Here is a 25,468-nt window from a genome sequence, read left to right as displayed (position 1 = left end):
AGGTCCACCCATTGTTATAGTTCCTGTTATGTAATCTCTGAATCCGTCACAGCCCGGAATTTCCATCTCATCAAAACTCCAGTCCTTCCTTATCAGCAGGGCCACTCCTCCACCTCCTCTCCCTTCCCTCTCTTTCCTTACTGTATAGTAGTCCTTTGGAAACACAGCATCTGTTATGACTCCTGACAATTTTGTTTCTGTTAGTCCTATTACATCAGGGTTTTCTTCTTGCACCCTTTCTGCCAGTTCACTTGCTTTATTGGTAATCCCATCAATGTTTGAGTACATTACCTTGAAGCTCACTTTCTTATATCCAATTTCACCCACACTCCCTACAAGTGTAGGAGGTTGTTCTATGGTCCTTGCTACTTGGGTAGGCTCCTCCTCCTGTGAGGTAGTTGCCAGGGGTTCAGGGGGAGGTGGGGTGGGGGGTGGAGGGCTTAGGTCTTCCTCAGGCCTGCTTGGGTCAGGAAGAAGTCCTGGGGGTGAGGGAGCAGGGATTGCTTGGGGAGAGGGCACGCCCTCCTGCGGTGTAGTTGACAGGGGTTTGGAGGGAGGTGGAGTGGGGGATAGAGGGCTTTGGTCTTGCTCAGGCCTGCTTGGGGCAGGGAGAAGACCAGGGGTTGGGAAAGCAGGGGCTACTTGGGGTAAGGGGAGGGGGAGGATTTGGGTTTCATGATGGGCATTATGCAGGGGCAAGGAAGGGTTTGTGCTGGGGGGGAAAAAGGGCCCTATTGGGTGGTGGACTGGGGTGTTGCATTCCCCCCTGGGGTTCCTGGGTTGCTGGATTGGGGTTCCCCACTCCCCTCTGGGATTGCTGGGTTGGAGGCTGAGGTTCCCTGGCTCTCTTCCCTCTCCTTGCGCCTTTTCCTTGCATCTGCTGCCCTTACTATCTCGTCTCTGGTCATGTCCCTCTGAACATATACCTCTTTGTAGTTCCTTGCATGCCTCAGTTTGTTCTTCCTTACTAGAATGTCCTCTTTGATGTCCTCGCTCTTGAATACTACCTTGATCAATCTTTTTTTGTCTCTGTTGTACTGGACAATCCGGAAAAACTGTTCTATGTCTCGTTCAGCCCCTTCCATTCCTATCTCCTTTAATATCCCTGCCACTGCAGCTTTGTCTTTAGTCCTCGTTTCCTCCCTTGTGGAGCCCTCTTGTTCCTCGACACCTACCACTACTACAGCTCTTTTCCTTTCCATTAGCTGGCTTGTGCATCTAGCTGCCTCCTGTGAGGTTACTGCTTTCATTACAACATCCTTGACTGTGGACATTGCTCCTGGGCTCTTGAGCATTTCAGCAAAGGTTGGGCCAATTGTAGGGGTCCCTGCCATAGCTACATCTCCTGGCACCTGGGGGTTGGCCCCCTGGGCCAGAGTCTGAGGAGGGCCTGTTTTTAGGCTTTTTATCTCCTCTTGTGCTGCACTTAGTTCTATCTGCAGCTTACATATAGTTTCCCTCAGGTCCTTCAATTCCCCACTGACTTCCTTCCATGCCTTAGCAATCATCTCCATGAATGACTCGTCCAGTCCCTCTCCTCCAGCTTCATTCTGTTGTCTTACCATCCCGCTTGACCTGTGTGTGTGTGTGTGTGTGTGTGTGTGTGTGTGTGTGTGTGTGTGTGTGTGTGTGTGTGTGTGTGTCTGTGTGTGTGTCTGTATGTGCGTGTGTGTGTGCGTGTGTGTGTGTCCGTGTGTGTCTTTGTGTGCGTGCGTGTGCGTGTGCGTGTGTGTGTGTGTGCGTGTGCGTGTGTGCGCGTGTGCGTGTGTGCGTGTGCGTGTGCGTGTGCGTGTGTGTGTGTGTGTGTGTGTGTGTGTTGGGTGCGGGGGTGTTTGTGTATAGGGCAAGGGGTAGGGGGGTGTCTTGGGGCAGTGTAAGGCGTGGGAAGGTGTGGGGTGAGATGGTGAGCGGTCACCAGGGTATCATGTGTCAAGCCCCACCCAAGTGAGCCACGGAGTTGTATATTTGAGATATTGAGACCTACTTTAAATTAGGTATTTTAAGTCACTCTGTACACCTTATTGATGACCTAGAGAGGGGTACCTACCGTCAGCTCACCCCGAGCAAGCACGCCTAGGTGAGTTTGAAGAGATGTCCTTATGACGGGGTTGGTCGCTTGCCCTTTCCTCTCTCTGGTATCAATGTTGTCTCCACGTGCTACTGTTGTCTCCACGTGCTCCTGGTAACATTCGTTCCGGCTTGGGGAGTAGAACTCCCAGAACCCCATCAACCAGGTAACCAGGTGATGGTGATGATGGTGATGGTGGTGGTGATGATGGTGATGTTGTTGGTGGTGGTGATGACGATGATGATGGTGATGCTGATGATTGTGATGCTGATGGTGATAATGATAGTAAAGGTGATGTTGATGGTGGTCGTGATGGTGAAAATAGTTATGGTGATGGTGTAGTGATTATGATGGTCATTGCGATGGCGATAATTGTTGGTGGTTGTGGTAATAATGGTAGTGGTGGTGGTGATAATGGTTGTGGTAATAATGGTAGTGGTGGTGCTAATGGTGTTGGTGGTGGTGATAATGGTTGTCGGAAATTTCCAACACCCCCAAATACTAACCCCTGGCACAATAAAATAGAAATATTGTGTTAGGAAATTATATCTACTAATATTACTAACTCAGAGCATAGGAACGCAATAAGTTTCCTACTGTCTATGGCTGCTGTTGGGTCAGTCACCCCGCCTCATGTGGGGGGGGGGAGAAGTCCTTATTTAAATTTAATTAAACCCAGTCTAACCTTTGCTTAATTTACGTTGTAATTTAGGTTGGAAATTGATTTAATTCATTCAAAAACAAATTATACCTCCATCTCATGGTCGAAATTTCCACATCTGTGATCTGCTGATTCCCAGTTGATATAAAAGTCACGGCTCTCCGTGACTCACATTAACAACATCCCCGTGGAAGCGAGCGAATTAGCATCGAGTTATTTTGGGATCATCCGTTTACTCCGAGACGTTGCTGCTAGCTTCATACATCAAAGGGTCCTTGTGTTCGGTCAGTAATTACTTTTCTATATGTTTTTTATGGCCATATTAACCTTTTAGAATAACCGGCCGTTACGCCGCAGGACCAACAAAATAAAAATACTCAGTTTAATTCCTTTTTAACAGTAAGTCCCTTTCTTGGAGATTAGTTGAAGATATATTAACCCTTCAGGAGTTATAGTGTATATTTTCCACAGCGTGGAAAGATACCAACAGGAGCTTGTCGCCTCAGCTTGTGAATCACACTTACATTTACAAGGTAGACTTAGCATTATTATGTCTACACCCCCCCCCCCAGCAAATTTTGTGGAACTGGAAACCCCCGACAAGTCATTAAATATGATTACGATCCACTCATACAGTTCATTTCATTTTCTAATAATATTAAAAAATATTTGCTGGGAAATTCCCACACAAAAATTATGGTCCTTCGAACCAAGATAATATAGAACCCGTTAGTGGCCATAACAAAATTTATGGTCTTACGAACCAGGATCATGTTTATGATCCACCAAAGAACCAGTATTAACATTAAAACTTATACCTGTTCTCAGAACCCATAAACAAAATTTATGGTTCTTCGAATCCGGATTTTTATGATCCACAATTAATAAGAACTAGTGAATAAATAATTTAACAAATTGAACATATTGGTTTAAAACCAAATTATTAAAATAGCCAGAAACTAGGCTCTTCACAATTAAATTAAAATTTACAGCAGCAAGTTACCTGCCATAACCTAATTTAACTAATCTCCATCAATAATTTAAGTAACCATATCCACAGCTGCCAGGCTAAAGCCTAATGTATAAAGTGGCAATAGTGGCCCACAACCAATTGCCCGCAGTGTTAACTTATATACCTGACACAGAAGTGAAAATATTCAGGTCTCCAGGATCTACACCTCGTAACTTTTACAACAATCGATCTACACCTCGTAACTTTTACAACAATCCTATACCATCAGCAGCTGTAGAGTGGACACATCATTTAACAATTATTTTCCTCGGTGGCAATGACACACACAACCGAAACAATTAATCATCTCAGAAATATAATCCATTCCTTTAGGGGAAAGAACTGCACTGTTGTGTTCACTCTGGTGGAGACTCGCCAACCAATAAGTAATAATCGTTGGGAAGTAAGTTCAGAATTTTACAAACGTGCAACCAACGACAAAAACTTTCGGCTTAGAAAGAGGATGAGATTGAAGGCTCCCTATATACATTTTACAGCTAGACCGTTTCGTGAAAATATGTCTCTAGTCAGAGTACACCTATCATGAGAGTCTAGAATACATGTGGCCAACAAACTAATTAATACAATAAACCATCACAGGAGATTGTGGCAAGAAAGCCAAATATAACTTGTATATATTAACCATAACTGTATATATTCCCTATAATTGTGTATAGTCTTATATAAACAAAATCTAAAAACAAATCACTACTCTAAATTTTGCACATCATCATTATGATAATATTATATGTGGCAAACCATATAGGGTAGGATTTCTTAGACTGGAACTGTACTGAGTAATGTACAACTGTAGCCTAACACATTATTAGCGCCAACCTAATCAGGCAGGATTATCATTAGCCTAGCAATGTATCAAGTAGAGCACAGCCTAGCCAATATTAATATTACGCTGACCCAAGTCAGGGTGGGAATTATTAATTACATGAATTGTGTTTACCATGTATACTTTATTTCTCTGATTGTGTCACATCTTTGAGTGCCACGACATATCACTATTCCATCCAAAGGCGAATGTGAAGAACTATCCAGAAGAAAATCCTTTAACGATATCGAGTGTCACTCAAATCTTGTGTATATTTAATCATTAGTTTGTTTGTAAACCTCTACATGAGGTAGAGTAGTATAGTATCACAACAATACTTGTTTGTAAACCTCTACATGAGGTAGAGTAGTATAGTATCACAACAATACTTGTTTGTAAACCTCTACATGAGGTAGAGTAGTATAGTATCACAACATTACTTGTTTGTAAACCTCTACATGAGGTAGAGTAGTATAGTATCACAACATTACTTGTTTCAACCATATGAACAAGTATCCTAGTTATATAAGTAACAACTGAGCAAGCCCTAGAAGGCTTCTTCTTGAGGTTATCTTGAGATGATTTCGGGGCTTTTTAGTGTAAGCCCTTTTTTTTTTAAGAATGACATATATTGGCGACTTGTCACCTCTCCTGACAACTATCTCCTTGTTCTCACGAAGGCTTTTAGCTGCCGCTTTAAGCTCGGGGGACAGTATGGTGCTTCTGTAGTTGCCTCGATTCTTTCCTCCTTCTGCAATAAGTTCTGCTTGTAAGGTATCTTTGGTAGTGACCTTCTTTTGTGTCTCGAGGTCGAATATGTCGTCCAACAGAATTTCCAACTCTACTTTCCGGGCCATCTCACTCGGTCTGGACATAACATGACAGTTTATGCCCAGATTTAGGAGAGTGACTTGGTCCTCAGTGAGGTTAATTCCTGCAAGGTTCAGGAAGCCATCTCTTGGTCGTGGAATTGCCATAGGTCCTCCATATAATGTTGTTAGTTTCTTGATAATCCTTGTTTCAGTGCTGAGGTGATGTTGGTCTGTGAGGATGTCGAGGTGTTGTTCAATGCGGGTACGGATACTATGGTCGATGTTGCTATTTCTCCACTCGTTTGTAGCATGAAGTAGTTGCGTTTTGTTGTCTTTGATTTCATTCAAAGAATCCTCCTTTCCAAAGGAGGAAAGAATCGAGGCAACTACAGAAGCACCATACTGTCCCCCGAGCTTAAAGCGGCAGCTAAAAGCCTTCGTGAGAACAAGGAGATAGTTGTCAGGAGAGGTGACAAGTCGCCAATATATGTCATTCTTAAAAAAGACGAATATCTGGCGAAAATGAACATCATACTCTCTGACCAAACTAAGTTCCAAAGGGTAACGAAGGACACTACAGCCGAATTAAAAGCAAAGGTCAACAAACTGATCGAAACTGTGAACGCCAAGAAATCCGGACTCCACCTGCCAAAGATCATTGGGGAATATAAACCTGGATATGCGTATGGAAATGTCAAGACGCACAAGCCTGGAAACCCACTTCGGCCAATCATTAGCCAGATACCCACACCCACATACAGACTGGCGAAGCGACTCAACGGCCTGCTGACTCCTTATGTTCCTTGCGCCTTCAGCCTGAAGTCTCCAAAGGAATTTGTTGACTTACTGCGGGGCACACGGGCCACAGGGATAAGAGCCTCGTTGGACGTAGAATCGCTGTTTACCAACGTACCTGTGGACGAGACAATCGGAATGATAGCCGACAGAGTGTATCGTGATCCAGCCTGTACTCCGCTTGACATACCAGAAAATATTCTGAGGAAACTACTCCAAGCTTGTACTAAAGAGGCACCCTTCTTGAGCCCGGATGGGCACATGTATAAGCAAGTAGATGGGGTCGCCATGGGTTCTCCCCTAGGTGTCCTGTTTGCAAACTTCTATATGGGTACCATCGAGCAAAAAGTCTTAGTCGACATGAACTTGAAACCGGCCATATACTGCAGGTATGTTGACGACATTTTTACACAGGTACCTGATGTCAGACATCTGCAGGAGCTGAAGGAGGCATTTGAGCAGAGTTCCGTGCTGCGTTTCACTTACGAGATGGAAAAGGATGGGAAGCTGCCCTTTCTAGATGTAACAGTCATGGAAAAGGGCGGAGGTTTCCACACTGCAGTCTACACTAAGGAAACAAACATAGGAATGTGCCTAAATGCCAACAGTGACTGCCCAGACAGGTACAAGAGGAGTGTTGTTAACGCATATGTCGACCGTGCTCTCAGCCACAGCTCAGAATGGAAGCAAGTCGACGAAGAACTCTGTAGGGTAAGGCAGGTCCTAGTCAATAACGGCTTCTCCAATGGTTTCGTCGAAGACATCATAAGAAGGAAAGTGAAAAGCCATGCAACCTCTGAAGAGACAACTAACACAACACCTATACCCCCTATTAGACTATTTTACAGGAACTTCTTTTCCACAGCTCATAAAACGGAGGAAAGGGTCCTGAAAGATATTGTTAATAGAAACGTTATCCCTACAGACAAAAATCAGAGGATACAACTGACGATATACTATAAAACCAGAAAAACGGCCAGCCTACTCATGAGAAACTCTCCAGACACAAAACAGAACGCTTTAAAAGAGACTAACGTCGTCTATGCCTTCAAATGCCCACTTGGGGACTGTAAGCTCCAAAAAACCCAGTATATAGGCAAGACAACAACATCTCTTTCTAGGCGTTTAACGATGCATAAGCAACAGGGCTCCATTAAGGAACATATAATCTCTTCCCACAACCAAACCATCGCCAGAGAAATCCTAGTAAACAACACAGAAATCATCGATAGATACAGCGATAGCAGGCGGCTTGACGTTTGCGAGGCACTACACATCAAGAAGTCAACACCAGCAATCAACAGCCAATTATTGCACAACTATATTCTACCCACCTCAAGACTCCGCTCCAATATAGAAGCATCAAGAAATATGGACCAATACGCTTTCTGCAGCACTTCTATTCAATACCCATTGTTTGTGTTCTGTCTTGTGTTGATACTTTTAATACCCTATTAATATCCCCTCTTGTTCTGTCTTGTGTTAATGCCACATCACCCCTCCCACCTCACTCAAATGTAGATATAAAATCGGAGATACGTAAGTTCTATTCAGTTGTGTATTTGTGAACTAAAGTCTTTGAAAATGTAATAAGTTTTACGAAACGCGCCCGTGTCGCGTCAGACTAGAAATAAAAATGAATTTTGGAGAATTAGTTTTTGATTTACCTCCAACAGTGAAGCGTAATGTACGAAAGATTGAGAAAATTCGTGTTAGAATTATTAATCTTACTTTTTCGGTCATATTTAATATATATATATATATATATATATATATATATATATATATATATATATATATATATATATATATATATATATATGTCGTACCTAATAGCCAGAACGCAATTCTCAGCCTACTATGCAAGGCCCGATTTGCCTAATAAGCCAAGTTTTCCTGAATTAATATATTTTCTCTTTTTTTTCTTATGAAATGATAAAGCTACCCATTTCATTATGTATGAGGTCAATTTTTTTTATTAGAGTTAAAATTAACGTAGATATATGACCGAACCTAACCAACCCTACCTAACCTAACCTAACCTATCTTTATAGGTTAGGTTGGGTTAGGTAGCGGAGAAAGTTAGGTTAGGTTAGGTTAGGTAGGTTAGGTAGTCGAAAAAACATTAATTCATGAAAACTTGGCTTATTAGGCAAATCGGGCCTTGCATAGTAGGCCAAGAAGTGAGTTCTGGCTATTAGGTACGACATATATATATATATATATATATATATATATGTCGTACCTAGTAGCCAGAACGCACTTCTCAGCCTACTATTCAAGGCCCGATTTGCCTAATAAGCCAAGTTTTCATGAATTAATATATTTACTATAATTTTTTTCTTATGAAATGATAAAGCTTCCCTTTTCACTATGTATGAGGTCAATTTTTTTTATTGGAGTTAAAATTAACGTAGATATATGACCGAACCTAACCAACCCTACCTAACCTAACCTAACCTATATATATAGGTAAGGTTAGGTTAGGTAGCCAAAAAAAGCTAGGTTAGGTTAGGTTAGGTAAGTTAGGCAGACGAAAAAACATTAATTCATGAAAACTTGGCTTATTAGGCAAATCGGGCCTTGCATAGTAGGCTGAGAAGTGAGTTCTGGCTACTAGGTACGACATATATATATATATATATATATATATATATATATATATATATATATATATATATATATATATATATATATATATATGTCGTACCTAGTAGCCAGAACGCACTTCTCAGCCTACTATGCAAGGCACGATTTGCCTAATAAGCCAAGTTTTCCTGAATTAATATGTTTTCTCTAATTTTTTTCTTATGAAATGATAAAGCTACCCATTTCATTATGTATGAGGTCAATTTTTTTTTTATTGGAGTTAAAATTAACATAGATATATGTCCGAACCTTACCAACCCTACCTAACCTAACCTAACCTATGTTCATAGGTTAGGTTAGGTTAGGTAGCCGAAAAAGTTAGGTTAGGTTAGGTTAGGTTGGTTAGGTAGTCGAAAAACAATTAATTCATGAAAACTTGGCTTATTAGGCAAATCGGGCCTTGCATAGTAGGCTGAGAAGTGCGTTCTGGCTACTAGGTACGACATATATATATATATATATATATATATATATATATATATATATATATATATATATATATATATATATATATATATACGTTAATTTCTTTCTTTCTTTCTTTCGTTAGTGGACTGTATTATATTACAGTGGACTATATGACTGAATTTTCCCACAAGTAGTGTCCTACACAAGTGGGGTGATTATTAATTCTTGCCTTCCAAATCTAAATTAATCGATTGGTAGAGATTCCTTACAATTGGTTAGTATTACAATTAATGTAATCCAACTTATCTGTATTGTAGAATGTGACCAAGTTAACCTGATATGAACACACAAGATCTCGCCAACCTGTACTCTTCGTGGGTTAGGCTAGCGTCATCACATGTTACATCATCAGGCGTCACATCATCATGCGTCATCACATGTCACGTCATCACGCATCATCACATGTCACGTCATCACGCGGCATCACATGTCACGTCATCATGCGTCATCACATGTCACGTCATCACGCGGCATCACATGTCACGTGTTGTCCCAGGTAACTGCTGCTAATCTCTTCTCCTCTTCCACTTCACCATCAAGAGGGCACACAGTAATGATGGTGACCAATATCTGACGGCAATATCAGGGAAAATGATTAGTCTGTTTAATTAGTGATAGTTACCCTTTCAGGTGGTTGGCCCCGTGTCCTGGCCGGGCTAATACTACCGGCCACTGATAACTAGATTAATCGGGTTATCACATTCAGAACACTTCACTGATTGGTTAGAGAAGACGTGATGATGATGGGAGACTTGGCGCCCCACCACACTGCGTCTAGAGGGAAATACTCGCCAAGGTTTCTACGGTGTTCGTAGACGAGACTTTTGTTGATGGTATAATAAAGGAGTCTCCCCTCATCTCTCCGCTCGTACCACACCTCGAAAATACGGTTCAGAATGCTGCTATTTTATAGACAAACGGAGGAAGACGCTATTTTTATTAGTGATTTTATTAGATCCGGTCGTGGGTAACACTTTTTTATTGTTTATAGTGCCCAGAATGGTGATTTAAGAGTTATTGAATGTAAATATTATGAATAAATTTAATCTGGGGATGTGGCAATAACTCCCATTTTCTGAGAGAAGTCACAAACTCGAATTTCTTGACATGATTATATAAAATACATTTGTGTTAATTTGTAAGTACTAAATCAGCAGCATTATTAACTGTATATTGTATTGTAAGTTAGCAAATGGTGTGGGTTTTTCTGACAAGTTGTTCGGAACCCAAACAAACAGGTTGTATACACCAGGGCTATACAAGGCGTGATATATAATACAGTAGGACTCCCTGGTCTGCTGCAGGTTGTATATGTCAAGGCCGGACTATAGCAAGGATCATCAATAATACACTTGACGTGTATGGCCTCCTTGGTGTATACACCAAGGCTACACCACAGAGTGTATACACCAAGGCTACACCACAGAGTGTATACACCAAGGCTACACCACAGAGTGTATACACCAAGGCTACACCACAGAGTGTATACACCAAGGCTACACCATGGAGTGTATACACCAAGGCTACACCACGGAGTGTATACACCAAGGCTACACCACAGAGTGTATACACCAAGGCTACACCACGGAGTGTATACACCAAGGCTACACCACGGAGTGTATACACCAAGGCTACACCACAGAGTGTATACACCAAGGCTACACCACAGAGTGTATACACCAAGGCTACACCACAGAGTGTATACACCAAGGCTACACCACAGAGTGTATACACCAAGGCTACACCACGGAGTGTATACACCAAGGCTACACCATGGAGTGTATACACCAAGGCTACACCACAGAGTGTATACACCAAGGCTACACCACAGAGTGTATACACCAAGGCTACACCACAGAGTGTATACACCAAGGCTACACCATGGAGTGTATACACCAAGGCTACACCACGGAGTGTATACACCAAGGCTACACCACAGAGTGTATACACCAAGGCTACACCACGGAGTGTATACACCAAGGCTACACCACGGAGTGTATACACCAAGGCTACACCACAGAGTGTATACACCAAGGCTACACCACAGAGTGTATACACCAAGGCTACACCACAGAGTGTATACACCAAGGCTACACCACAGAGTGTATACACCAAGGCTACACCACGGAGTGTATACACCAAGGCTACACCACAGAGTGTATACACCAAGGCTACACCATGGAGTGTATACACCAAGGCTACACCACAGAGTGTATACACCAAGGCTACACCACGGAGTGTATACACCAAGGCTACACCACAGAGTGTATACACCAGCTGTGACATCCAAGGACCAACCTATCAACTGAGAGTGAGGTAACATTTGAGCACATCCTGGTTCAGTGGGTAGTGTGTGTGCGCCCGGGGGAGTCTATGGCTGCCGGTTAGATCCCAACCCACACCCTCAACTCCTTCTCATACCAGTAAGGATCAATAATCCCTGATGTGTTCATCCTTACGTGTTCATCCTGATGTGTTCATCCTCACGTGTTCATCCTGATGTGTTCATCCTCACGTGTTTATCCTGATATGTTCATCCTCACGTGTTTATCCTCACGTGTTCATCCTCACGTGTTCATCCTCACGTGTTCATCCTCACGTGTTCATCCTCACGTGTTCATCCTCACGTGTTCATCCATGGAAGGGAAGGTGATGAAGGTCGTCTATATTGATGACTACAGTGATGAAGGTCATGAGGCCTTCATGACCTTCATCACTTTTACGGTATTGAGCTTCAGCTCTTGGTCGCCGCCTTCGGCTGTGAATTATTTTGTTCATAACTGAGTGTACGTCATATGTAATTCTTCAGCTCCTGGGCCCCGGCTACAAGTGATGTTTTTGTTTATAACAGCAGTAATGAGAGTGCTCTAGCTGGTGCTGAGGGCTCTATGATTGCTGAGGACTCTATGGTTGCTGAGGGCTCTATTGTTACTGAGGGTTCTATTGGTGCTGAGCTCTTTATGGTTGCTGAGGGTTCTATGGTTGCTAAGGGCTCTATAGTTTCTGAGGGCTCTATAGTTGCTGAGGGTTCTATGATTGCTGAGGACTCTAAGGTTGCTTTGGGATCTATTGTTGCTGAGGGATCTATTGTTGCTGAGGGTTCAATTGTTGCTGAGCTCTTTATGGTTGCTGAGGGCTCTATGGTTGCTAAGGGCTCTATGGTTGCTAAGGGCTCTATAGTTTCTTAGGGCTCTATAGTTTCTGAGGGCTCAATAGATGCTGAGGGTTCTATGATTGCTGAGGACTCTAAGGTTGCTTTGGGATCTATTGTTGCTGAGGGATCTATTGTTGCTGAGGGTTCAATTGTTGCTGAGCTCTTTATGGTTGCTGAGCTCTTTATGGTTGCTGAGGGCTCTATGGTTGCTAAGGGCTCTATAGTTTCTGAGGGCTCTATAGTTTCTGAGGGCTCTATAGTTTCTGAGGGCTCTATAGTTTCTAAGGGCTCTATAGTTGTTGAGGGCTCTATGATTGCTGACAGCTGTATTCTGGCTGAGAGTTCTATGGTTGCTGCCGGCTGTATTCTGGCTGAGGGTTCTATGGTTGCTGCCGGCTTGGAGCTGCTGTATTTACCCATCACAAACTGTACTATTGTATCACTGTATTTCCCTACCTCCCTTCACAGGCGCTATGATGCTTTTTTGGGCTTATTTTTGTAACGAAGGTAATGTGACACTTTGTATGCAAATTAATGAATATATCAGGTGGGAAGGCATTATGTTTCTGGGTTAAACGCTTGTATATTTTTTAAGGTATATATGTACTCAGTGGAGAGTACATATATATATATGTGTGTGTGTGTGTGTGTGTGTGTACTTACCTAGTTGTGCTTGCGGGGGTTGACCTCTGGCTCTTTGGTCCCGCCTCTCAACTGTCTATCAACTGGTGTACAGGTTCATGAGCCTACTGGGCTCTATCATATCTACACTTAAAGCTTTGTATGGATTCAGACTCCACCACATCACTTCCTAATGAATTCCATTTGTCAACTTCTCTGACACTGAAAAAATTCTTTCTAATGTCTCTATGGCTCATTTGGGCACTCAATTTCCACCTGTGTCCACTAGTGCGTGTGCCCCTTGTGTTAAATAGTCTGTCTTTATCTACCCTATCAATTCCTCTGCAAATCTTGTAAGTGGTGATCATGTCCCTTTTAACTCTTCAGTCTCCCAGTGACGTGAGGTTTAATTCCCGTAGTCTCTCCTCATAGCTCATACTATGGCTCATGAAAGGTATTAGCTCATACCTCTCAGCTCGGGTACTACTTTGGTGGCAAACCTTTGAACCTTTTCCAGTGTAGTCTTATGCTTCACTTGATATGGACTCCATGCTGGAGCCGTATACTCTAGGATTGGTCTGACATATGTGATATTCAAAGTTCTGAAAGATTCCTTACACAAGTTTCTAAAGGCCGTTCTTATGTTAGCCAACCTGGCATATGCCGCTGATGTTATCCTCTTGATTTGGGTTTCATGGGACAGGTTTTGCGTGATATCAACCCCCAGGTCTTTTTCTCGCTCTCTGAATCTTGAAGAATTTCGTCTCCCAGATGATACTTTGTATCTGGCCTCCTGCTCCCTACACCTATCTTCATTACATTACATTTGCTTGGGTTAAACTTTAAAAACCATTTGTTCGACAATTCCTTCAGCTTGTCTAGGTCTTCTTGAAGCCTCAAGCTATTCTCCTCTGTCTTAATCCTTCTTATAATTTTGGCGTCGTCAGCAAACATTGAGAGAAATGAGTCTATACCCTCCGGGAGATCATTTACGTATATCAGAAACAAGATAGGACCGAGTACAGAGCCCTGTGGGACTCCACTGGTGACTTCACGCCAATCCGAGGTCTCACCCCTCACCTTAACCCTCTGCTTCCTTTTGCTTATTTACTCCCTTATCCACTGGAGCACCTTACCAGCTACACCTGCCTGTCTCTCCAGCTTATGTACCAGCCTTTTATGCGGTACTGTGTCAAAGGCTTTCCGACAATCCAAGAAAATGCAGTCCGCCCAGCCCCCTCTTTCTTGCGTAATCTTTGTCACCTGGTCGTAGAATTCTATTAAGCCAGTTAGGCAAGATTTACCCTCCCTGAACCCATGTTGGCAATTTGTCACAAAGTCCCTTCTCTCCAGATGTGTTACCAGGTTTTTTCTCACGATCTTCTCCATCATCTTGCATGGTATACAAGTCAAGGAAACTGGCCTGTAGTTCAGTGCCTCCTGTCTGTCATCCTTTTTGCATATTGTGACTACATTCGCCGTCTTCCATATTTCTGGTAGGTCTCCCGTCTCCAGTGACCTACTATACACTATGGAGAGTGGCAAGCAAAGTGCCTCTGCACACTCTTTCAGTACCCATGGCGAGATCCCGTCTGGACCATCAGCCTTTCTAACATCCAGATCCAGCAGGTGTCTCTTTACCTCCTCTCTCGTAATTTCGAACCCTTCCAAGGCCACCTGGTTCATTTCCTTTCTTCTAGCACAGTGATCTCACCTTGTTCTATTGTGAAGACCTCCTGGAACCTCTAGTTGAGTTCTTTAATACACTTCTTTGTCATTCTCTGTATACCTGTCCTCGCCTGTTCTAAGTTTCATTACCTGTTCTTTCACTGTTGTTTTCCTCCTGATATGACTGTGGAGTACCTTTGGTTCAGTCTTAGCTTTGTTTGCTATATCATTTTCATAACTTTTCTCTGCTTCTCTTCTCACACTAACATACTCATTCCTGGTTCTCTGGTTTCTCTCTGCTTTCTGGTGTTCTGTTATTCCGAAAGTTCCTCCACGCCCTTTTGTTCAGTACCTTTGCTTCCATACATGCCCTATTATACCATGGATTCTTCTTTTGCTTCTCGGATTTTTCCCTTTGGGCTGGGATGGACCTGTTTACTTCCTCCTGACACTTTTGAGTGACACAGTCCATCATATCTTGTACAGGCTTAGCTCTGAGGTCTGTGTCCCAAGGTATTTCCATTAGGAAACTTCTCATCTCCTCATAATTCACCTTTTAGTATGCCAGACTTTTGTTTCCTAGTTCTTTTTTGGGGGAGATAATTCTTAGCTCTACCAGGTACTCAAAGATCAATACACTGTGGTCACTCATTCCCAAGGGAATTCTTCATCATTCTTCATCTGTCTTGATTCTTCTCATAACTTTTGCATCATCAGCATGCATTGAGAGGAATGAGTCTATACCCTCTGGAAGATCGTTTATATATTTTAGAAACAGGATGTTCAGGATGTCCAAGTACAGTGCCCTGGGGAACCCTGCTGGTGACATCTCGCCACTCTGATGCCACCCCCCTTCACAGTTACTCGTTGTTTCCTGTTGCTTAGATACTCCCTTATCTACTGGAGCACCTTACCTTTTACTCCTGCCTGTTGCTCCAACTTTTGTAACAGCCTTTTATGTGTCTAAGGCTTTCTGATAGTCCAAGAAAATGCAGTCTTCCCACCTTTTCTTTCTTGCCTAATTTTTGTTGCTTGGTTATAGAATTCTATTAAACCTGTGAGGCACGATTTACCTTCCCTGAACCCATGCTGGTGGTGTGTTACAAAGTTATTTCCCTCCAGATGCTCTACGAGCCTTTTCCTCACGATCTTCTCCATCACCTTGCATGGTATACAAGTTAGGGAAACTGGCCTGTAGTTCAGTGCCTCTTGCCTGTCACCTTTTTTGTGTATTGGGACTACATTAGCCGTCTTCTAACTTTCCGGTAGGTCTCCTGTTTCCAGTGACCTGTTATACACCATAGAGAGTGGCACACTTAGTGCTTCTGCACCTTCTTTTAGTATCCACGGCGAGATTCTGTCAGGCCCAACAGCCTTTGACACATCCAGCTCCAGCAGTCACCTTTTGACCTCATCACTGGTGAGGTCAAATTCCTCCAAGGTTGCTTGGTTTGCCTCCTTCTCATTTAGTGCAGGGGCTTCTCTCTGTTCTATTGTGAAGACCTCCTGGAATCACTTGTTGAGTTCTTCACACATCTCCTGATCATTCTCTGTGTATCTGTTCTCACCTTTTCTCAGTTTCATTACTTGTTCCTTCACTGCTGTTTTCCTCCTGATGTGGCTGTAGAGCAGCTTTGGTTGGGTCTTGGCTTTACTCGTGATGTCATTTTCAAACTGTCTCTCTGCTTCCCTCCTCACTCTGAGGTACTCATTTCTGGCCCTCTGGTATCTCTCTCTGCTCTCTGGTGTTCTGTTATTTCTGTAGTTTCTCCATGTTCTTTTACTCAGTTGTTTCGCTACCTTACATTCCTGGTTGAACCATGGATTATTCTGTTGCTTTTCGCTTTTCTCCTTTTGGACCGGGATGAACTTGTCTGCAGCTTCCTGGCACTTCTGGGGGACATAATCCATCTTGTCCTGTACAGTCTGCTCTCTAAGTTCTGTTTCCCATGGTATTCCTCTTAGGAAGTTCCTCATCTCATCATATTTTCCTCTTCGGTAATTTAATCTTTTCCGTTCCGATCCTTGGATAGTACATCCCATCGTGTACATCCCTTCGTAGAGATGTTCACGATGGGATGTGAAGTAGTACACACAGAGGAGTCAAGATGTACACACAGGGATGATGTGCTCCCAGGAGTGTGAGGATGTGCTCACAGGAGTGTGAGGATGTGCTCACAGGAGTGTGTGAGGATGTGCTCACATTAGTGTGTGTGAGGATGTGCTCACAGGAGTGTGTGAGGATGTGCTCACAGGAGTGTGAGGATGTGCTCACAGGAGTGTGTGAGGATGTGCTCACAGGAGTGTGAGGATGTGCTCACAGGAGTGTGTGAGGATGTGCTCACAGGAGTGTGTGGATGTGCTCACAGGAGTGTGTGAGGATGTGCTCACAGGAGTGTGTGAGGATGTGCTCACAGGAGTGTGTGAGGATGTGCTCACAGGAGTGTGAGGATGTGCTCACAGGAGTGTGAGAGGATGTGCTCACAGGAGTGTGAGGATGTGCTCACAGGAGTGTGTGAGGATGTGCTCACAGGAGTGTGTGAGGATGTGCTCACAGGAGTGTGAGGATGTGCTCACAGGAGTGTGTGAGGATGTGCTCACAGGAGTGTGAGGATGTGCTCACAGGAGTGTGTGAGGATGTGCTCACAGGAGTGTGTGGATGTGCTCACAGGAGTGTGTGAGGATGTGCTCACAGGAGTGTGTGAGGATGTGCTCACAGGAGTGTGTGAGGATGTGCTCACAGGAGTGTGAGGATGTGCTCACAGGAGTGTGAGAGGATGTACTCACAGGAGTGTGAGGATGTGCTCACAGGAGTGTGTGAGGATGTGCTCACAGGAGTGTGTGGATGTGCTCACAGGAGTGTGTGGATGTGCTCGCAGGAGTGTGAGGATGTGCTCACAGGAGTGTGTGGATGTGCTCAAAGGAGTGTGAGGATGTGCTCACAGGAGTGTGTGAGGATGTGCTCACAGGAGTGTGAGGATGTGCTCACAGGAGTGTGTGAGGATGTGCTCACAGGAGTGTGTGAGGATGTGCTCACAGGAGTGTGAGGATGTGCTCACAGAAGTGTGAGGATGTGCTCACAGGAGTGTGTGGATGTGCTCACAGGAGTGTGAGGATGTGCTCACAGGAGTGTGTGAGGATGTGCTCACAGGAGTGTGAGGATGTGCTCCCAGGAGTGTGTGGATGTGTTCACAGGAGTGTGTGAGGATGTGCTCCCAGGAGTGTGTGGATGTGTTCACAGGAGTGTGTGAGGATGTGTTCACAGGAGTGTGAGGATGTGCTCACAGGAGTGTGTGGATGTGCTCACAGGAGTGTGTGAGGATGTGCTCACAGGAGTGTGAGGATGTGCTCACAGGAGTGTGTGAGGATGTGCTCACAGGAGTGTGAGGATGTGCTCACAGGAGTGTGTGAGGATGTGCTCACAGGAGTGTGAGGATGTGCTCACAGGAGTGTGTGAGGATGTGCTCACAGGAGTGTGAGGATGTGCTCAGAGGAGTGTGTGGATGTGCTCACAGGAGTGTGTGGATGTGCTCACAGGAGTGTGAGGATGTGCTCACAGGAGTGTGTGGATGTGCTCACAGGAGTATGAAGATATGCTCACAGGAGTGTGAGGATGTGCTCCCAGGAGTGTGAGAGTGTTCACAAAGGGGTGTAAGGATGTACACACAGCAGAATGAACACGTGTACAGACACACGTATGTACACTTTCAGTGTACAAATAACTACCACCTGGAACAACCTGAAGATGGTTCGCTGACGCGAAGACAATCCGCGAAACTTACGTTGGTTATTCAGATCCCGTGTTCCACCTTTCTTAAAGGCTGGCCCAGGAGCTAAACTTTACCACCAAGAACACGTTGTTATGATCATTTAGCAGAAGACACACCATCCGTGTTAAAGTTAGGTAAGCTACCTATTGTTAAGTTAGGTAAGCAGAATCAAACTAAAGGTAAGTTAGTTCTCCCTTAGATCATGCTTTGTTAAGTTTAAACAAATACACCCTTATTCAAGTTAGGGAGAAGTACGCCCTTGAACAAGTCAGGTAAGTACACCATTAAACGAGTTAGATAAGTACACCTTTATTCAAGTTAGGGGAAGTACACCCACAAATAAGTTAGGGGAAGTACACCCATAAACAAGTTAGGGGAAGTACACCCATAAACAAGTTAGGGGAAGTACACCCATAAACAAGTTAGGGTAATTACACGTGTTACGGCATCGACACCGTTGCTGGAGTGTGGAGTGGCGATATCTCCGCCATCTATGGAACTGCACTCCGACTCCCAGATATTAGGTGATATGCAGACAACGCCATCTGTTGGCGGTGGTGTGGCGTCAGTGAAAGGCTCCTGTTTCATACCTCAGCTAGAAGGTGATGTCGATGAGGATGACCTCTGGTGGGTGGCATAATGATATCAACGCCATCTAGGTTTTGAAATCAACTACAATTTCAATTCCCCAGTGGAGGGGTGTTATCCTTGGGCCACCTGGTATACTGTCTGTCTAGCTAATGACGCCTTATGTTCACAGATGTGACGTAAGAAGGCGATTGTGCTGAGAAGGGTAGTTCACCTTGGGCAGTCCAAGAACTCTTGACTTGGTCCTGTGAGAGGACAAAGTGGCCGCCGTCGGTTATAGCAGTGTGTGAGCTGCTGGTTAATGCAGTGTTGGATGGGCCGACGTACCTGGGATTGGTCAGGAAGAGTTACACGATGACAGTGGTGCGTCTGTTGAGAAGTGCTGCTAGTGTGTTGCTAGAGACTTCTGCCAGGGTGTTAGCTACCCCTGTATGTGAATATTTGAGACCCCTGTCAGCGTCTTGCTGAAGCCTCTGCCAGTGTGTTTCTGGAGAGTGGCGGTGGGGCATTAGGACATCGTGACTATACGGGGTAATGGACTGGCCCATGTTGAGGAAGGTGAACTCGCTGGGGATTACCATTAAGTGTGGACGACGTGTAGCTGGGCGTAGTAGACATGCTGGGATTTAACGAGCACTGCAGGTCTATTGAGTGTCCTGGGTGAAAGTGACAATGTAAATATGTGTAGTAATACTTAGAGATATAATATATATATTGATGAAGGTGATAGTATATTGGTGAAGGTGTAATTTGGGTATTGTTCATCCTCCCCCTTATTCCTTGCACTGTTACTTGCTACCGCCAATTGTTGAAAACTTACCATCAACTTAGGGAATGATAAAGAAGAAGAGGTTATAAGACACGTTAACAGAAAAGAGCCCGGTTACTGGCCCAAGCTGGCCGTAACAACACCCATACACAAGTTAGGGGAAGTACACCCATAAACAAGTTAGGGCAAGTACACCCATAAACAAGCTAGGGGAAGTACACCCATACACAAGTTAGGGGAAGTACACCCATAAACAAGTTAGGGCAAGTACACCCATAAACAAGCTAGGGGAAGTACACCCATAAACAAGTTAGGGGAAGTACACCCATAAACAAGCTAGGGGAAGTACACCCATAAACAAGTTAGGGGAAGTACACCCATAAACAAGCTAGGGGAAGTACACCCATAAACAAGCTAGGGGAAGTACACCCATAAACAAGTTAGGGGAAGTACACCCATAAACAAGTTAGGGGAAGTACACCCATAAACAAGTTAGGGGAAGTACACCCATAAACAAGTTAGGGCAAGTACACCCATAAACAAGCTAGGGGAAGTACACCCATAAACAAGTTAGGGCAAGTACACCCATAAACAAGCTAGGGGAAGTACACCCATAAACAAGTTAGGGGAAGTACACCCATAAACAAGCTAGGGGAAGTACACCCATAAACAAGTTAGGGGAAGTACACCCATAAACAAGTTAGGGGAAGTACACCCATAAACAAGTTAGGGGAAGTACACCCATAAACAAGCTAGGGGAAGTACACCCATAAACAAGTTAGGGGAAGTACACACTAGCTAAGTAAGAGAAACAAACAACACTGACTTACCACAATTACAGTCTCCACCTCGTTAACTTTCACCTGATACAAAGAAATAAAATGTTAATTAATTTAATGTTTATTATCTTTATTTCACAGGATGTGACCTTTGTTGTATAGGACTATGGTGAGACCTTTGTTGTATAGGACTATGGTGAGACCTTTGTTGTATAGGACTAAGGTGTGACCTTTGTTGTATAGGACTAAGGTGTGACCTTTGTTGTATAGGACTATGGTGAGACCTTTGTTGTATAGGACTATGGTGAGACCTTTGTTGTATAGGACTAAGGTGTGACCTTTGTTGTATAGGACTATGGTGTGACCTTTGTTGTATAGGACTATGGTGAGACCTTTGTTGTATAGGACTAAGGTGTGACCTTTGTTGTATAGGACTAAGGTGTGACCTTTGTTGTATAGGACTATGGTGAGACCTTTGTTGTATAGGACTAAGGTGTGACCTTTGTTGTATAGGACTAAGGTGTGACCTTTGTTGTATAGCACTATGGTGAGACCTTTGTTGTATAGGACTAAGGTGTGACCTTTGTTGTATAGGACTAAGGTGTGACCTTTGTTGTATAGGACTATGGTGAGACCTTTGTTGTATAGGACTAAGGTGTGACCTTTGTTGTATAGGACTAAGGTGTGACCTTTGTTGTATAGGACTAAGGTGTGACCTTTGTTGTATAGGACTAAGGTGTGACCTTTGTTGTATAGGACTAAGGTGTGACCCCTGTTGTATAGGACTAAGGTGTGACCTTTGTTGTATAGGACTAAGGTGTGACCTTTGTTGTATAGGACTAAGGTGTGACCTTTGTTGTATAGGACTAAGGTGTGACCTTTGTTGTATAGGACTAAGGTGTGACCTTTGTTGTATAGGACTATGGTGAGACCACTGTTGTATAGGACTATGGTGAGACCCCTGTTGTATAGGACTATGGTGAGACCACTGTTGTATAGGACTATGGTGAGACCACTGTTGTATAGGACTATGGTGAGACCACTGTTGTATAGGACTATGGTGAGACCCCTGTTGTATAGGACTATGGTGAGACCACTGTTGTATAGGACTATGGTGAGACCACTGTTGTATAGGACTATGGTGAGACCACTGTTGTATAGGACTATGGTGAGACCACTGTTGTATAGGACTATGGTGAGACCACTGTTGTATAGGACTATGGTGAGACCACTGTTGTATAGGGCTATGGTGAGACCACTGTTGTATAGGACTATGGTGAGACCACTGTTGTATAGGACTATGGTGAGACCCCTGTTGTATAGGACTATGGTGAGACCACTGTTGTATAGGACTATGGTGTGACCACTGTTGTATAGGACTATGGTGAGACCACTGTTGTATAGGGCTATGGTGAGACCACTGTTGTATAGGGCTATGGTGAGACCACTGTTGTATAGGACTATGGTGAGACCACTGTTGTATAGGACTATGGTGAGACCACTGTTGTATAGGACTATGGTGAGACCACTGTTGTATAGGGCTATGGTGAGACCACTGTTGTATAGGACTATGGTGTGACCACTGTTGTATAGGACTATGGTGAAACCACTGTTGTATAGGGCTATGGTGAGACCACTGTTGTATAGGGCTATGGTGAGACCACTGTTGTATAGGGCTATGGTGAGACCACTGTTGTATAGGACTATGGTGAGACCACTGTTGTATAGGGCTATGGTGAGACCACTGTTGTATAGGACTATGGTGAGACCACTGTTGTATAGGACTATGGTGAGACCCCTGTTGTATAGGACTATGGTTAGACCACTGTTGTATAGGACTATGGTGTGACCACTGTTGTATAGGACTATGGTGAGACCACTGTTGTATAGGGCTATGGTGAGACCACTGTTGTATAGGGCTATGGTGAGACCACTGTTGTATAGGACTATGGTGAGACCACTGTTGTATAGGACTATGGTGAGACCACTGTTGTATACGACTATGGTGAGACCACTATTGTATAGGACTATGGTGAGACCACTGTTGTATAGGACTATGGTGAGACCACTGTTGTATAGGACTATGGTGTGACCACTGTTGTATAGGACTATGGTGAGACCACTGTTGTATAGGGCTATGGTGAGACCACTGTTGTATAGGACTATGGTGAGACCACTGTTGTATAGGACTATGGTGAGACCACTGTTGTATAGGGCTATGGTGAGACCACTGTTGTATAGGACTATGGTGAGACCACTGTTGTATAGGACTATGGTGAGACCACTGTTGTATAGGACTATGGTGAGACCACTGTTGTATAGGACTATGGTGAGACCACTGTTGTATAGGACTATGGTGAGACCACTGTTGTATAGGGCTATGGTGAGACCACTGTTGTATAGGGCTATGGTGAGACCACTGTTGTATAGGACTATGGTGAGACCACTGTTGTATAGGACTATGGTGAGACCACTGTTGTATAGGACTATGGTGAGACCACTGTTGTATAGGACTATGGTGAGACCACTGTTGTATAGGACTATGGTGAGACCACTGTTGTATAGGACTATGGTGAGACCACTGTTGTATAGGACTATGGTGAGACCACTGTTGTATAGGACTATGGTGAGACCACTGTTGTATAGGACTATGGTGAGACCACTGTTGTATAGGACTATGGTGAGACCACTGTTGTATAGGACTATGGTGTGACCACTGTTGTATAGGACTATGGTGAGACCACTGTTGTATAGGACTATGGTGAGACCACTGTTGTATAGGACTATGGTGAGACCACTGTTGTATAGGACTATGGCGATACCACTGTTGTATAGGACTATGGTGAGACCACTGTTGTATAGGACTATGGTGAGACCACTGTTGTATAGGACTATGGTGAGACCACTGTTGTATAGGACTATGGTGAGACCACTGTTGTATAGGACTATGGTGAGACCACTGTTGTATAGGACTATGGTGAGACCACTGTTGTATAGGACTATGGTGTGACCACTGTTGTATAGGACTATGGTGAGACCACTGTTGTATAGGACTATGGTGAGACCACTGTTGTATAGGACTATGGTGAGACCACTGTTGTATAGGACTATGGTGAGACCACTGTTGTATAGGGCTATGGTGAGACCACTGTTGTATAGGACTATGGTGAGACCACTGTTGTATAGGACTATGGTGAGACCACTGTTGTATAGGACTATGGTGTGACCACTGTTGTATAGGACTATGGTGAGACCACTGTTGTATAGGACTATGGTGAGACCACTGTTGTATAGGACTATGGTGAGACCACTGTTGTATAGGACTATGGTGAGACCACTGTTGTATAGGGCTATGGTGAGACCACTGTTGTATAGGACTATGGTGAGACCACTGTTGTATAGGACTATGGTGTGACCACTGTTGTATAAGACTATGGTGAGACCACTGTTGTATAGGACTATGGTGAGACCACTGTTGTATAGGACTATGGTGAGACCACTGTTGTATAGGACTATGGTGAGACCACTGTTGTATAGGACTATGGTGAGACCACTGTTGTATCATTCAAAGTGGCGGTTGGTGGAGTCGTCTCTACGTCCCGCCCTGTCTCGTGTAGTGTCCCTCAGGGAGCGATTCTGAGCCCACTACTATTCTCTATTCTTCTGTCTGATCTCCCTGTATTCCGGGGGGGTCCAGGTTTTAGCCTATGCCGATGATGTAACCCTCGTGGCGGATGGTGACACTCTCCTAGAGGCACAAGGCTCCCTGCAAAATGCCGTGACTGTGTTCTCAGCAATTGTGCTGGGAAGGGGCTCTCCATTAACCCTGTGGAAAGTTGCGTCATGAGCTTCACCTGGACCCGCTTACCAGACCAGCCAGTGGTGACCCTCGGGGGCTGTCGTCTCCCGATCGCTACCGAACACAGGTGGCTGGGGGTCGTTCTAGATAGCCCTCGGCTGACGTGGAGGCACCATGTTGACTACCTTCGGGCCTCATGCCTTCGTCGCGTGAACATCATGAAACGGGTTTCTGGTGCGGCTTGGGGGGCTTCACGGGAGTCGCTCCTAGCTCTCTACAAGGCCTTCATTCGTAGCAAGATCATGTATGCGAGTGAAGTCTATGGCCCAGCAGCAGCATCTGTCTTGGCAAGGCTGGATCCCATTCAAAATGGTGCCCTTCGCTCAGCGTTAGGAGCTATGCCCTCCTCGCCAGTTCTTTCTCTCCATGCCGAGTCGGGGCTATGGCCCCTGAGCTTTCAACGTCTTCTCGCCCACTGCCGCCAACTTCAACGGATAGTGCGTCTCCCTGCTACCCATCCACTTACTCGCCTCCAGCTCGAGGCTAACTGGTGGAATGTGCCGGCTGGACACTCCAGACGCCGTCAGTTGCCTTTCGTCGTCCGGGCCTTGGATGCATATTCACAGTTTTCCCTTCCCGTCCCTGTACTCACCCCTGGCCCGATCATCTCACCGGTGCCTCCGTGGGCAGAAGAGATCATTCGAGTTTCTGTCGACTTTTCCAAGCCTCCTCGTCGGAAGAGAGATTTAGAGGGTCTGGCCCCTTTAATTTTTGCAGACCTACGAGCCTCCTTATACTCTGGATACTTAGAGGTTTACACGGATGGGTCCTGCAAAGATCAGCCACCATCTACATCTGCGGCAGCATACTTTGCTCCTTTTTCTTTCTGTCAGACGTGGAAACTCTCCCCTGCTCATTCGTGCCTGGCCGGGGAATTGTTTGCAATCTTACTAGCCTTACGACTCCTTCGACAAGTTTCAGGGCCCTCTGCAGTGGTTTTCTACGTGGACTCAATCACAGCCCTACATCTGA

General features: G+C 44.4%; 1 long non-coding RNA gene across 1 annotated transcript in view; it reads right to left on the bottom strand.

The window, feature by feature from the left end:
• Positions 1 to 25,468, bottom strand: part of LOC138352379 (uncharacterized) — a 288,630-nt gene that overhangs the window by 109,668 nt on the left and 153,494 nt on the right. Inside the window, exon 2 of the long non-coding RNA XR_011222787.1 lies at positions 20,689 to 20,721. This is a non-coding gene — a long non-coding RNA (uncharacterized lncRNA). The remainder of the gene's footprint in view (positions 1 to 20,688; positions 20,722 to 25,468) is intronic.

The sequence above is a fragment of the Procambarus clarkii genome, chromosome 5 (assembly GCF_040958095.1).
Source record: "Procambarus clarkii isolate CNS0578487 chromosome 5, FALCON_Pclarkii_2.0, whole genome shotgun sequence".
NCBI classification, from domain to species: Eukaryota; Metazoa; Arthropoda; class Malacostraca; order Decapoda; family Cambaridae; genus Procambarus; species Procambarus clarkii.
Note: the sequence above shows the minus strand (reverse complement) of the source record. Positions and strands in the feature narration are given on the sequence as shown.